At 38.0% G+C, this 16,834-nt stretch overlaps 1 long non-coding RNA gene across 1 annotated transcript; it reads left to right on the forward strand.

Moving 5' to 3' along the window:
• Positions 1–364: 364 nt before the first annotated feature.
• Positions 365–6,992, forward strand: LOC110357645 (uncharacterized). The gene is made up of 3 exons (XR_002411400.2): positions 365–542; positions 5,232–5,304; positions 5,858–6,992. It is a non-coding gene; the product is annotated as an uncharacterized LOC110357645 (long non-coding RNA).
• Positions 6,993–16,834: the final 9,842 nt, after the last annotated feature.

Below are 16,834 nucleotides of genomic sequence, written 5' to 3' on the forward strand. Positions count from 1 at the left end.
TTTATTGGTGTCACCTTAATGAAATAATATTAAAAACAGTGCAAAGATACCCTGATTGCAAAACTTGAATCAGTTTGAATGATTTGTGACAGAAGTGGGAAATAGATTCTTTGCTTGCAGGTCTGTGAATACTTCACTTGAGAGAAGCAATGCGGAAGACATGAGTGCTGCCCTTATTTGCCTGGGGACCTGGCTGGTTTCCCATTTTTGACTTTCTGTGTGTTTATTCATGAACCATCACTTAACTCTGCAGAAAGTCTAGTGTAACAACATGATTAAGATCTTATGTTATACCACAGAAGAAAGAATGCAGATGACAACGTACTTCTCATCTAATGGCAAAAACGTAGGCAGTGTAGGATAGGAAAGCAGGCAAGAATCACTCCTCATTTCTGAGATGAGGCCAGTTATAAACATTTTCCAATTTACAGGCAAATACACCCAAGTGGGAGGTGGCATGGCAGGAAGTGCGGTCAGAAATAACAAATGCAGCAGATGGAGTGTGAAAAGAGGCAGCAGTGTGACTCCATGTATTTTGGCAGGTATGAATTTATGTTTTGGAAGGTATCGGCCTATTAACTTTGAGAAAAGCTTGGAGAGATGAAGTACAAAGTGGGAGGGTATAAAGGTAGTTTGGCTTGCATCTGACAAGAGTTATCCTTAAATGTCATACCCGACTTTTTGCAAAATGCCAAGAGGAATTTAGAGCCCCATTGATTTTTCAGATATGGGATTTTGTATAATGGGCAACAATGAGATGGTCCAAAAGACACTGATTGCCCCTGTCAAAATTCAGGTGCTCTACATCCTCATAAACTCTCAGAAATTTAACAGAAACTGATTACTTACACAGATTTGTAGGGTCATGCATTTATAAAAAATAATCAGATTTGCATAAGTATGGAGACTGTTGTAATCAAACACTGTATCTTCATCACAGAACTCTTTTGCAGGGATATTGTATGTTTTCTGATGTCAGAGATTTCTCTATAGCTCGAGAGGTAACTCTAAGTCGGCATTCATTTGCTTTCCTTTCTTACTCTCTTTATACTTGTTAAATTTGAAAAAGACTTAATACGTTTAAAAACCAAAATCATTGGTGTACCTGTTTTATTTTATCCTTGGCAGTTTTAAGCTTCTTTATGTATTATCTACTTCAGGCTCAGGTGGTGTCAGCTGACAATAACAGATTGGGTTTTATGGGTATGTTTATCTGACAGGCTAGGTAAAATTAAAAATAAAAATGGGGCTTCAGTAATTGTTGGTAATAAAGAAGAGTTAAGATCTCGTTCAGCATGATACTGAAGTTAATGCTTAATTTCAAGCCTGTGAACTACTCCATTAAACTTGGTTGCACAATTAAGTGTTTGAAAGATCAGTCCCTGAAAGACTTTAAATGTTTAGGGCATAATGTGGAAGTGCACAACCTTCGGGTAACCCATCCTATTTGGACTGAAAATTGATCAATGAATATTTCACACTCATGTCCACAACTCAAAAAAAGGCTGCCAGAAATGGCCTTAGAAAGTAAAAATAGTGTCTGAAATGAAAGGGAGAAGGGAATGTCAGTCCTGGCCAGAAGTGCTTAATTTTGACCTAATAACTCACCAAAAGAAGGGGAAAGAACAAATAGGTCTCTGTTTTCATAAAGAATTTGATTGTCTCCTTATGGAATTTAAATGCCTTCTTGATAGGATCACAATGAAACAGCCTTCAAAATTTAACTGTGTGCACATCCTGTGAAGTGAGGAACTGGGACACTGAATTTTAGCTCATTCAGTGATTCTTTATAACCTTATGACATAGACTTAGCTGGAGACCTAAAATAAGAACATACTGCAATTTAGATAGTCTTAACAACTAGTCAGGGGACAAATAGTCTGAGAACCTGTCTGTAGATCTCTGAGGGAGCAATTGTAAATATTCCAGGTGTATAAATGGAACAGAAAGACATTCAGATCCCAGAACTAGTAAAACGTAACCTCTTCAAAAGTTAAGTTGGAAAGTAGAGAATAGATAAGAAATTGGAAACTGAGGTGGGGAAAAGAACTGCATGCCTGAAGATTTATTCAATGAAAAATGCCTGAAAATATGTTTAGGACAAGTCACAACTTGTCAGAGATTCCTCAGTAATGTGTCTTGTAACAAAGGGGAGGTGTTCAAGGATGACACCTCTAAGACTTCCAAGTAAATTACAATACCGATTTAATTGACATCCTTGTACAAAGCTTTACTTTCGCTTTCATAGGATGAGATGTAATTCAATGAATTATATCCACAAATGCACAGAAATTATGGGGAAGTGTGTGCTTCCCACGTGACATTAAGGCTATGCAGTGCTCTCTGACATGAAATAAATTAATGGGAGAATAACTAAAAGAAAACAACACAATTACTTTTTGTATGGTCACATTACCCAGTGCAGGCAAGCTAACTCTAATCTCTTACACGTCATATGTGTTACTTAAAACCATCTTAAGTAGTATTTCTGCTCCTTGTTAGCTAAATAGTCAACCTTGTTAATAGCTGACTTCTTCCCCATCTCAAATATAAATTTTATTGAAGAACTAGAGCAGCAAGGTGTCAGCAACTAGAATGTTTTGATTTCTGTTTTATCTTCTGCTTTCACTTAAGAAATTACAAACGGGTAGCTGAGACATCTCAGTTCTTTATCTTATCTAAACAAAAATATTTTTATATGAATGAATCATTTGTACAAAACAGAAACTGGAACAATAGAAGGAATTACAATATTTCTTTCATTCATCTATTGTGCGTTTGCATCTGTTGGAAAAATTACACATATTTTCTGTTAATGGGCAGAGGACAGCCTGCTTATTTAGGTAGTGATCAAATTCCATTATGACAATTGAGAAATCTTTTGCTGACCAATAAAAGCTGAATTTTTCCCTCCTGTTTTGAACAGAGAATGATGTCTTTGAAAATAGCCAGTTGAAGTGCAAACAACAAGTATTTTGTTAAAATATCAATGGCTATAGGATAAATCACTGTGAAATACAAGTAGCCTTGAGATTTCGTATGAGAAATGTATAATATCAGTTGGACAATGATTACACTGAAAACACCTGTAAGGTGGCATAATTAAGTTATCTGCACAGAATATTTTTATGTGGTGTATTTAAGCTGGGCTTGAACCCTGGATTTGGCCTGATGAGCATGAAGACACTGTTTTGACTCTGTGATGGGGTATGGGTTTTACCCTCCCTCCCACATGTATTCCTGATTGTGAAGTCCTCCTCTTTTAGCCTCAGTTTCAAGCTTAGGTATAAGCTTGGCACTGAGCCTCAGTGCTTTCAGGAACCCTGATTAGGGAGCCTGTAGCTGAGCCTTAGGGGTTTACAATACATTGTAGGATGAACTAAGGATTAAACCATATAAAAAGAACATAAATATAAGCATAGTGAATAACAGTGGCTAGCTGTATGTAGGCTGGAGAGAAATATGTACTGTATAACTAATTAGTATTCCAGACAGAGTCTGTAAACAGATTTTGTAAAATAGGAGTGCTACATAATTAATAGGTACCCATGTCACACTGATGAGTTGATTCATTGCTAGGAACAGGGGCATTACATCAATCTCTTGTACACCCTGGGATGTACTAGAATACTCCAGCTTAAATAAGGAAAGATACTACAGCCTGCACAAATATGTTCCTGTGTTACTCCGTTTGGAAGCAAAGGAGGAGCCAGGGCAGTCTTTTACTTTTTCTCATGCAAAGTACACATTCAGTGTAGGATGCCTGATTTGGTAGGAGTGTATGTGCACATATGCACACATGTAAACACATATGTAAGTTTCTGTGAATTTGCAGAGGAAGGCACAAAGCTGTTGGCTTCCCTGTCAGAGCCTGCTGGTTCCAAGCCACAGCTGCAGTGTGACACTGTTGTGTGATGCACAGTCACTGCCACATTTAGAATGGGGCTACTTTCATGCGCATGCCTACTCACACAAGCACACAAAAGAACACTATTTTGGATGGATTATTTTAATTTACAGACAGGGTTTGACTGACCTATTGTTAAGGTCCTTTTTCCTATATTGGAGGATGAAAACTGCTATTGATTAATGAGTGACATACAGTGGTACAAATAATAAATTTTCATTTAATTATAATATACCTGCTAGAGCATTAAAAACTAGCAAGATACTTATTGTACTAAGAAAAAAACTCAAATGCTCAGTTTTGACATCATTTGCACAATGAACTCCATAATCGTAAATATGGCTGCATTTATTAGTTGATATTGTGTTAGCTTCTACGAACCCTAGAAGAGTCTATCCCTTCCATGTTTAGGTTACAACCTAAGCTGAAGACAAAACACTGCCTGATTTTTGGTTTAGCTTATTGAAGAGCATTTGGAGTACATGATGCACACTATCTAGCACAAAATAAATCAAGATTAAGACACATCATTCTCCTGGAAGTAGCTATAAGAAGAATAAAAAACATAATATGGTCCATTTTCTTATGGCTAAGGATATAAGCTTTACTTCTAAGTTCATATTAATTCATGACTTCTGCACTTGACTATGATATCAATCTTGTTGGGACATGATTCTGCTGTCCTTGAAGTCAGTGTTAGAACTCCTGTCCAATTTACTGGGACAAAATAATGTTCTGAGCACTGCTTTTTCCTACTAGCATACAGTCAGAGCTGTAAAAAGTGTTTCTTCAACCTTACTAAACCACAATAATAGCCCTTTTAGTTTTAACACGTGATAATTGTGCTAATTAACTTACTGATTTTAAATTCTGATTGCTGAGCATTGGATAAGTATTAATGAACTAATCAGCAGAAATCTTTACAGTTAAAAACAAGTCACAAATAATTCCCTGAGCAATTTTGAATAATGACTGAGGGTAATTCTTCCATGAACATTGCCCTGTTCGCCATATCATTGGCTGAATAATTTGTCACATTCTGCTGTTAATGTGTGGGAACAAGTCAAGTGAGAGGTGTATAAAATAGTATTGCTTGGATATTTTTATTAATTAGTATATTTTTAGATGTAGAGAATGCCATTAATTGAAATTGAATCAGAGGTTGCTTTCAGTCTTGATGTTTTCCCTCAGTTCTCTCAGCCTGAAGAAGATGCATTGGCTAGTAGCAGTTTTGTAGAAAGGCCACGTAGGTCTTACAAAGCAAGAAGAGATTAATTTTGGGGGAGGTTGTTGTCTGAATGGTCTTATCTTCTTCTTTTTTTAGGAGAACCTAAAAAGTCATCAGAAATTCCTAGGGGAAGACAGCTTGCAGAACAGAGATATCAGTGTATTTAAAGGTAAGAGCAGATTCAGGGAATTATTAAAGCCAACATCACAGATCCAACTCATGAAAAACATGGTATTATTGATCAATCACAGGCTTACCACAGAAACAATGAAGGCCACAGTAAAGAACTGTGGAAGATAGAGATGAAATTATATATTAAGCTTTCTGAAGTCAGTTTTTCTGCCAATTCAGGATTGATTCCTGCCGTGCACTTTGTACTGTTCTATGAAGTCTGATTTTAAAAGTTTCTAGCAGTAGTCTCTTTTTTTTTTTTTTTTTTTTTTTTTTTTTTTGTGGCAAGAAGTTGCTAACAAGCAACTTAAAGTTGTTAAAGGCTCAGAAAGTCTCTGGTGATAGTAAGATTCACCTGTCATTTTTACTGAGAAGTACTACTGACACCTAAAACCTGTTTTAATAGATGCAAGTTATACGGATATGTTTGCTGTTTGTAAGCATTGATGCTATTAGGCACTGATTTATTCTTAATCTTCAAGGAGCTCAATAGTTTTTTTAAATACAATGTTAATTGTTAGCCTTATAACAGAATCTCTTGTGATCAACAGGTAGTTTTGTATTCTGCTTTATCTGTGGCAAGTGGATAGCTGCTATATTGGAACAGGTGCTGATATCTGGACTGAGGTTCCTGCCACTTGCAGCCAGCACAGTGCAAGAGTGCAAGGACTGACTAATGTCATCAAAACAAATACCAGATATTACAAGCTTTCCCAGGATCCTTGTTTTCCACTTCTTTATAATCTGTCATACATTTTATGAATGATTTCATTTCAACTTGTGTATCTCATCTATTGAATAAAAAACTGAATTTTAATAAAATTTGAAACATTTCAAATATTTGCAAGTGCAGAGACTTACATTACTTGTCAGTTCCAATTCTAATTAAAGGAATGCATAAGAAACCTTTGCAGCTGATAAAATATTTGCTAAAATAAAAGTCACAATACCTTGTACGAGGCTCCAGGTAAACTGAACAGTAAACAGTGAGACAGAAAAGATAAAATACAGTTTTCTGCTCTTCAGAGAACTTAATGAGAGATAATGATTTGTCTCCAACAGTATTACCCTGTTTGATTACAAATCACTGTTTTGAGGCATCATTTTTTGCTCCGCTGAGGTTAATATTAAATCTCTGACTTGAATGGACCAATAATTTACACTAAATTTTGTGCTTAAGAGCAAATTATTTTCAATTTTCTCCATCTTCTTGCCTTCTCACCTCAATAATCTAGATCTTATCAGGACCAGTGTGGTATGGTATCCTGAAATAAAATCTTGTAAAGTTATTATTTGCTCTTCCCCTGGAGGGAAATCAGTTGTAGGAAGGCCTTCAGATGTAATTGAAGCAAGGAAGGAGACAATGGATACATCTTATGTTTTATTTCTGACGAAAAAAAATCCTCAAATGTATAGTTTTCAAACACCTGCCCATAAGGCTTGAAGGCACCCATCTCATCAAAGCCAAATCCATAATTCAGACATGTAAATAAAGATGTAGGTTCATCTCTCAAGGTACATTAGTTTTAAGGGATTTTAAACCCTTTAAACCCTAGTGCTGTCTTATTTCTATTAGATGTTGATTAGTATCATGTAAAAGGTGATAACTAAAACTAAGAACTCTGACACTTCCATTTTACTTTTGAAAAGAATTCTGGTGTTAAAGCATTCACTTCTGTTGATTTTTTTTTTCTCAAGATAAATGTGTATACTAATGGAGATAGACAGTGTTTCCTCATAGAGAAGCTGATGAAGTATGGATGAGCAGACAGCAGGGTGGACTGGAGTCTGACTGGGTCTGGAGGATGGTGAGCAGTGGTGCAACATCTAGGTGGAACCCAATAATTAGTGATGTACCCCAGGGGTCAATACTGGGTACAGTCCTGTTCATCATCTTCATTAATGATTCAGAGGATATGGTAGAGTGTAACCTCACCATGCATACCGATGACACAAAACTGGGAGGAGTGGCTGATAGAGCAGAGGGTTGTGCTGCCTTCCAGAGGGACCTCGACAAGCTGGAGAAATGGGCTGACTGGAACCTCACGAAATTCAAGAAAGGGAAATACAATGTCCTGCACTTTTTGAGATACAATCCCAGGCTGATAGGGGCTGACCAGCTAGAAAGCAGCTTTACAGAAAAGGATCTGGAGGTCTTGGTGGACACAATGTTGACTACGACCCAGCAAGGTACCCTTGCAGCAAAGAAGGAATGTGGTATCCTGGGCTGCCTTAGACAAAGTATTGCCAGCAGATCAAGGGAGGTGATGTTTTGCCTCTACTCAGCACTTATGAAGCCACATCTGGAGTGTTGTGTCCAGTTCTGGGCTTCTCAGAACAAGAAAGATGTGGAACTACTGGAGAGATCTAACAAAGGCCCACTAAAGTGATTAAAGGACTGGAACATCTCAGCTCTGAGGAAAGGCTGAGAAAGCTGGGACTGTTCAGCCTGGAGAAGAGAAGCCTTGGGGAGCATCCCATCAATATGGACAAATAGCTGAAGGGAGGGTACAAAGAGGCTGAGGCCTGGATTAGGTTGCTCCCTGAAATCAAGGAGACAGTGTGCAGACCTCCGAGTAGATGCCATCTGACTGTAGGAATTTGTACTAGTCAGAATTTGGAGGACTGCACACTATAGGAGCTGAAACTTTGAAGCAGGCTTTGGTCGAAGTCTTCTTTGGTTTACTCAGGAGCTAAGAACAAGAACAGGTGAGTCCTGAAAACCCTACACTGGAAAAAATAATGAAGCTTTCCAGGCATTTGGAGGTTATGAAAATCAATGTTGGTCACCCTTGTTGTTTGTGAATCTACTTTAGTTGTGTATTTGACCTAACCCTGAGACAAATTCTTTTACTTGCACAAGGCTTGTGAGCATTCCAGTTTAACTTGTTAAGAGTCAGATCCACTTTTGTCCAGCTAGACTTTTGGATAAATAATTAAACCAAATAATCTGACTTGAAGATGGGTTTGTGGAGGTGAGTATTCTTGACTTTGGATAACTGTGTAGCTTTGAACCTCCCAGTTTCCTCTTTGTGCCTTTTCTTTTACACTTTAATGAGGACAAAATGAAATGAAACTGTGAAATATTTCTGGACAGAAGTCTTTGGACAAATTAACTATGCCAAGTCTTGATATTTGTATTGTGAGTAAACATGTCTAGTCCTTACCCACACATCTGCAATAAACAGATTAATGTAAATGCATTTTTGGAGGAGATCCTACAGAAACTGATTTCTTTTAAGACTATAGTAACTTGTTCTATTATCTGGACTATACAGCCTTTATGCTATTAAACTGAAGCTTTTGCTCTGATTCACTGTGTCAAATGCAAGTTACAAGAGAGGAAAGATATCCCCTTTCTTTCCCTCCCTGCCAAATAAAAGTATATTTTCTGCTTGATAAGATTTAGTTACTAGAATGCGTGAGTATAATTTACAACCAAAGGAAGACTGAAAAAGAAGAAAATATAGTTAAGAAAAAGGAAAATCTCCAGAAATACAATCTTTGTGTCTTAATGATATTTCTAGGTCTGGTCTTCAGAAGACATAGAATAGTCCCTGACAATTTACTGTGTAGTGACTACAGTGACATTTTCCACATATTTGAACTAAGTGATATAGAAAATTATGATGTACTCCTCACTTTGAGACTGGATTATTCAGTGTGTCAGTGATGCTCTTTATTGGTTAGTCATTTGTTCCATACTGTGCATGGAATGTAACCTGATTATGGTGACATCAGGAAATAGTCCTTGGATTGGATTCTAACTCTGCCTTGTATGTTTGTTTGTTTGTTTTTTTTTCATTTCAGTAGAAGCTGATATGGTGTCTGCCTTAAAATACACCTTCACCTTTCTGTCCTTTCTTTTTGAACTTCTTGCTGCAGACCGTTACCTTGTCAGTGGGGTTAATTACATCTTGCCCTGGTTAAGATGCTTACATTTTGTAATAGTTCTCTTATTCCGTTTTATGACTCTGCTGGTATTACATTCCTTAGCCTGAACATGCATTAGAGATATGTGCCTGTGTTTCAACATTTTGCCCCCCCTCTCCTTTTTCTCAGTTTTTGTTTTAATTTAACATGGTTTATATTTTACACATGAGCAATTAAGCACATAGAGCAATTAAATTGTCACCTCCAATAGTATCTTGTATTAATTCATGGTTTTTACTTGGTCTGTTTAGCTAGGTGTCTTCATGAATTTGGAAAACTTACTGTTTTGGGGAAGATTTTGTTTTATGGTTTGTCATCACTCTCCCTCATTTAGAATATATCCAACTGTATAATTTCTACCATTTTACTAATTATTTTGCTTTGAAAGTGATTCCATTGCAAACAATCTTCCCTTGAGTGTGAGATGTCTGGGTGCATGGTAAAAATACTGAAAGAGATCCCTAGGTGGCTAGATTATATTTAGGTGTTTAACTTTTATATGCCCTAATGAGATGAGAAGGTTCTCAGCCCAGCACTTCAGATTCTGAGTATGCAGCTTTCTTTCTTGCACAAGTATGTGATTTGCCAAAGTGTTTTAGGGCAGATCTTCACAGATGGATACAGAGAGTTTTCCAGCTGGTTCCAGCCCAGCTAGGCATTAGAAACAATCTCTCTGGATGATTGGCAACTATGTTTTCATGTATGGCTATGCTGGCATTGCTCTCTCTCAACCCTCAGCAGGACACGGTGAGTTGGATTCAAACCACACAAATATATGTGCATGGCTCAGTGGTTCCGAGCTGGCTGGGTAAGAAGGAGAATCTGGGGAACTACAGGCCAGTCAACTTCCCCTCACTGCCTGGGACAGTGATGGAACACATCCCCCTGGAAGCCATTTCCAGATATGAGGGATAAGAAGAAGATTTGGAGCAGTTAGTGTAGATTTATGTAGGGAAAGTCATACTTAAGCAACATGATAGACTTTTATGATGAGAAGAATTGCTTGATGGATGAGGGAAGAGAAGTGGATGTTTTAAATCCTGACTTTACCAAGGCTTCCAACACTGTTTTCCATAAGTGATAAAGTACAGGCTAGATAAGTGTATGGTGAAGTGGCTTGAAAATGGCTTGAACTGCTGTGCTCAAAGCATTGTGATCAGTGACTTGAAATTCAGGTGGTGGACAGTTACTAGTGCTATGTTCCAGAGGTTGAAAACTGGGCCAACAGAGTCTAATGCCTTTGTTCGTGACCTGGATGATAGGACAATGTGCATCCCTGGCAAGTTTGCAGAGGGATTGGTTGATATTCCAGATGGCTGTGCTGTCTTTCAGAATAATGTTGACAAACTGGAAAAACAGCAAACAATAACTTAATGAAGTACAAAAAAGGGATATGCCAAGTCCTGCACCTGGGGGCAAATAACCCCATGCACTGGTATACCCTGCATGTTGATCAGCTGGGAAGGAGCTTTGCAGAAAAGGACTGTGGGTGCTGGTGGAAAAGAAATTGAACTTGAGAGAACAATGCCCCTTTGAATTGATAAAGTGTAACAGCCTCTTCAGGGCTACATCAAGAACAGCTTTTCATCACCTACAGTTCAAGGGTGTGATCCTTCTCCTCTCCTCAGTGCTGGGGAGGCCACATTTGGAGTGTTTGGCCCCAGCCTGGACTCCCCAGTATGAAGGGACATGGACATACTAGTGTGAGTTGAGTAAAGGAACCATGAAGATGCTGAAGGTTTTGGAGCATGTTAAGTATGTGGAGAGGCTGAGAGAGCTGAGACTGTTCAGCCTGGAGAGGAGAAGGCTCAGTGGCATCTTATTCCTGCATATAGATACCAGGTAGAGGGCAGTAAAGAAGACAGAGCCAGAAGAGACAATGGGCACAAACTGAAACACAGGATGTTTAGTCTGAACATCAAGAACCACATTTTTTTTACTGAGACGGTGATCGGAATAGGTTGCCCAGAGAGGTGTTGGAGCCTTTACCATTGGAGATACCAGAAGTCCACCTGGGCATGGTCCTAGGCAACCTCCTCTTGTTGACCCTGCTTTTAGCAGGGGGATTGGACTAGGTGAACTCCAGAAGTACCTTCCAGATTAGCCCATTTTATGATCCTCTGATCAAAGAACTGCTGATGCACAGAAGTGTAAGTGACCAAGGTCTTGCTGTGGAAATGATTTAGAGCTCTACTGCTCATCATTGTCACTGCTTATTTTTGTTTGGACTGAAGTATGAACTTCTGTAAAACTTGCATGGGGCTGTTTTGCAATGAGGAAGTCCTGCTTTCTTGCAGAGTGTTGTATTTATGAAACAGAAAATTTCCATTTTACATCAGTAGAGAGAAGATTTGTCTAATGAGGCCTAAGTTTGAATATTTGCTCAGGAATTTTTCTCACTCAATTTAAGCAGAGATCAATTTGTGTTAGACTGAATGAAAGCTGATGCACAATGCTATAGCTTGGCCTCTGGTTACTCATTACCACTTATGAGGAACTATCTAATGTTTAAAATTTAAATGACTGAAGTAAATTTTAAAGTTGTTGCACTACCTGGACTCTTTATCCCAATAAATAAAGCTATACAGTAGCAATTTAAATCTTCCAAGGACACAAGTTTATTCTTAAATTGAGAATGATAACAATTCTACAATATTGTGTAAATGCAAACAGTAATAGTTAAGAAATTGTGGGGAGTATTTTCTAACAGAAAATAGCCAAAGGTTAATGCTGCTCTAACACCCATTATTTGAATTTATGAACAAATGCCTTGAGATAGAGCAGGGGCATATGTGCACTCTTGCTTCTGCCACTGTGAAACTGAACATAGTCAATATTAAAGTGCAGTCTGGGAGATTATAATTTCGGGTAGCTAATCTTTTTGCCCTATTCTTACACAGTAATCAATGAGTAAAGTGGCTACTCATACATATCTATTTCTGAATTCTTCTAGGGCCACCTCCTCTGACACACACAATTTTCACCCACAATATTGTTTTATCTAGTATCATTTGTATCAAACATCAGACTGTGCTATTGCTTTGTGTGTGATATATACACCTGAGGTCACATATATTTTTTATAATGGGGAGACCAATCATATAAAATTTTCCTCTTTCAAATAATTTACTTAGCCTTGTTTTAATGTTTACATGCAGATGTGTGAGTGTGGCAAGCCAACTACGTTGCAGGTAGAGTTTTTTAGATAATCTATGTGGATGTCCTCAGAAAACGGATTTTGTTAAAAGGGCAAAAAAAATACCCAGGGACTCAGCTGGTGCTCAAAAGAATCTTTCTCCTGCAGCCAGCTCTTGTTGCCAGGTGTGCTGTTGGACCTTTGGAGTGACCCAGCCTGACTTGCTGTATCAGTGACTGCTGGTGGCAATGTTTTCACTTCAGTGGTTTAATTCCAGTATAAGCTGTAAAACTTGAAGAGAAAGAAGCATTATTAAGTAATGCGATTCAAAATCATGTCTGCAAGTTCTTTTGAGTGTCCTTTCCTAATAAGATACCAATTAGATAGAGTCAGCTACCCATTCTGCCTTGCGACTGTGTACTTTCATAATTCAGTAATTCTTGACTAACGTTTCCCTGAAATTTTCTACTAGATGTAATTCCTCTCAATTGATTTATTTTAAAAACACATGGGTAACTCAGCGACAAACCTTTTCATGGTCTTAAGAGCTTCAGAGTGGTACGCTGTTGTCAGTGCCCATAGAATGAGCTTTTGGTGATGAGGAGCTGAGATGAACAGCATTAGGAGTTTCCTGACTAAGTCAGTATACATTTTGCCAAAAGCTCCTCCATAGCGGTCTTTTGATGGATAGGAAAAAACTGTTAAATCATGCTGCTTTCCACAATGGTTTCAACTTTATGTTTTCTTTTGCCAGATGCTGTAACTACAGGTTCTGTGCAATGTCTTCTGTGCTCTTTGAAAATGTGTTCTTTATATACAAAGCTTTGCTTTTTAGAAATACTATTGAGGCAGAGGCGTATTGATACATCTAAGAAGTGGACTTATCTGATTTATGTGTATCCAATTCTTTTATTTCTCTCTATAAATTTATTTCAGATGTTTTGAATGTGATTGTGACTGTGGAGTTCTCTTCAAGTTTGATTTTTGTTTTCTAAAATACTACAGTTTGCTGAAGAATTCCTGTTTTTATATTAATATAGAAAATGATGAAGGTGTTCTTCACAGTTTTGTGATTTAGGCTTTCACCAATGCTGATAGCTTTGCTGGTTTAGCAGACTGCTGCATGAATAAAGCACATTCATTTTTCAAATGCACCATACTCTTGAATTTAACACTAGTGATGAAAACTTAAATTGATTCTCTGGCTTGTAAATGTACAGTCAGTGAACTGTCTTGATTAACCAATAGATACAACAGATGAATGTACCAAAAAGATTTTGTAATTTGTCCTAAATGTTTTAAAAAATTAATCTTAGGAATAGTTTTGTGTTGACAATCATATAACTTTATTATAAGTAGCTACTGGATAACATAGCACAAACTACAAGATTTTAAAGCTTATGAACCAGTAAGAAGCAAAGATGAACTAAATATGAAAGTTTACTGCAGGTGCCGGTGCCTTTTGGTAACATGAAATGGGCTGTCAGAAAATTCACAAGCATTGCTTTGATTTTAATGGAACGAATGTGATATTTTATTGGTTTTAGGTCATTAGCTAAATGTGTTTGTTTTAGTGGGTGGTTATTATATAAAGCTCCATCCATATTTTTTGTTTTAACTTAAGAACTGCGACTGGTTGCTTGCCTGAAAGGCAATCATAATATGCAATCATATTGCGCAAGATCATCGGCATCTACTTAGAAGGTTTCTCTTCCATGTCCATTAAGAAACTGGTTGTTTACATCTAGATTATATTTTCCTTTCTATGCTATGCCTTCCTATTTTGGTGGATTTTCCCTCCTTCAAAACCGTCTTCATAGCTCACTCCTGGGATCATCTGCAGCCCCTTTACTGGCTTCCTTTGAAGCAACACTACAGTCTCATGACCAGAGGCCTTAGCAAAGCTGACTCCTCAGTCCATCCTTCATCTCAGCTCCTTCTCTTCCTTTCCTTGCCTGCTTCATGCTTCCCAAAGCTGCCCTCACAAACCTGCCCTCACATCATCACCCTGTTAGTCAGATCTTCCAGCACCTTCCTATCAAATTCTTTCATCCAACAGGCTTTCACACTTCTCCAGTTCTATTAATGGTTCATAATTTCTGAAATGATTTCCCACTTTTCCTGCCATTACTAAATCAGAGGTAGAGCGTTCACACTTCTTGTACTTCATCTTTTTTTTTCTTTTGACATTTCTGCCATTTCTGTTTGTATTGTCTACCTGGATTGTAATGGTCATCTGGGAAATGGCTGTATCTTATACCTGCCTGTAAAATGCTTAACATTGCTGAAAATATAACAATAATAATATGTTGACTGAAACTGGATGACACAGTTTAAACAGAACTGTTTTCTATCAAAAAGGTAATTTTATCAAAATGGAAATGTTTCCCAGGAAGGTACTGATTTTTATTATATTTTTCAAAAAGGAGTGTAAAATCTACACATTGTAGCAATGTTCAAATATTATGTTTCACTCATGTCATTTATGTGACTTTTTGATGCAAACAGGTGTTATGATATTAAAATGCTAATTTGTAAATTCAAAGGACCTGTATCCACTTGCAAATGCTACAGATTATACTCAGGGTTCCACTGTGCCACACGAACAAGTGTTTGTGCCCCTTCATGCAATGGACTCATAGTTGCCATGAAATGCAAGTGTTTGTGGGTGTTGGGTTTTGCAACCAGAAGTGACTTTCATTTTGATCACATGAATGGGGACCACGGGACAACAGGCTTCAGGAAGCAAGTGCTGGGCTATGAGAACAATTTATTATGAACTGCTTCTGCCTGTATCTGAAGGATCCTGAGGAAAGAGTCTGATAGCAGATAGGCTGCAAGCTGAATGAATTATTCAGGCAATATTGTGGAGGCAGTCCATAAACCATGGGTTGGCTACCTGTCCTGGTTTTGGCTGGGATAGAGTTGATTTTTCTTTCTAGCAGCTGGTATAGTGCTGTGTTTTGGATTTAATATGAGAATAATGTTAATAACACACTGATGTTTTAGTTGTTGCTGAGTATTTAAGGACTTTTCAGATTCTCATGCTGGTGTGCCAAGGAGAAGGTGGGGAGTGCACAAAAGTCTGGGGGGAGACAGAGCTGGAACAGATGACCCTAACTGACCAAAGGGTTGGATGATGTCATGAGCATATGATGTCATGCTCAGTTCGTGAAGTGTGAAGAAGAAGGAAGGGGGGACATTCAGAGTGATGGCGTTTGTCTTCCCAAGTACCCATCATGTGTGATGGTGCCCTGCTGTCCTGGAGATGGTTGAACACCTGCCTGCCCATGCAAAGTAGTGAGTGAATCCCTTGTTTTACTTTGCTTTCATGTGTGGCTTTTACTTCACCTATTAAACTAGTAGCACATTGGGATGTATGTGTGTGGAAAGTCAACTTCATAATTTTTGCAGAGTGCTTTTCCAGGTTAGGATAAGGCACTTTTTTTTTTTTTTTTTTTTTAACATCTTGGAGTGAAAAAGAAATTAATATTTAGGTTCAAAAGGATTTGGGTTTCTGAAATGAGAGTGGTTGTAAGTTGTGAGTCTCTCCATGGCAACTGTGTGATTACAGGTGAAACAATAGTTGTCAGCCAAAATAAACACCAGCACCTATTTTGGGAGTGGAGAAGCTGACTAAGCATTTAGACATGACATTGTGTCGCCACTGCAACATCTCCATCTCATCAAATTGAATGTGAAACAAATTCTGCAGAATGGGGTACGGGCAAGTCAGTCAGTGAATACCCTCCTGGTTCCCTTTGCTTTTATTCAAGGCAACTAAAATTTACAGTCTTTTTTTCACAACACAAATTGTATTCATAAATTTGATATCACAGTCACTTAACTACAGAGCCCTAGTGGGAGAGCTGACTCCCTACCTTAGGGTGCTGTTATTATGGGGGGTTTCACAGCAAGAAACAGACTCAGCCTTTTTTACACCTTGCATTATACACAGCTGGAAAATTTAAAAAAACTTGTTTTCTGCCTCTTTTGAGACTTGTCTAGCTTTTTCATGTGCATTCAGACTGTTTCACCCACTTTAAAAGAAATTAGGGGCATGGTTTGTTGCTAGAGTTAAGTTATGGTTGGAGTCGATGATCCTGAGGGTCTCTTCCAACTGAAATGATTCTATGATTCTATCATCCTATCTTTATCTCAACCCATGAGTTTTCTCACTTTTACCCTTCTGATTTTCTTCCCCATCTTACCTGAGAGGGAATGAGACAGTGACTGCATGGTGCTTAGTTGCCAGCCAGGGTTAAACCACGGCACCACCTCACCCTTAATCTTACAACAGTACCACACAGAAAATTAAATGAACCAAAATGATGCAAAAGAAACAAAGAGTTTTAACACTATGAGATGTCTTTCTGAACGTCCTTTCTGTGTCTCCTTGGGCAGATTCAGAATAAAGTTTATGTTATTGATTAGTGCAATTTCTGGTGGACCCCAGTTC

Source organism: Columba livia, chromosome 1 (assembly GCF_036013475.1).
Source record: "Columba livia isolate bColLiv1 breed racing homer chromosome 1, bColLiv1.pat.W.v2, whole genome shotgun sequence".
Taxonomy (NCBI): domain Eukaryota; kingdom Metazoa; phylum Chordata; class Aves; order Columbiformes; family Columbidae; genus Columba; species Columba livia.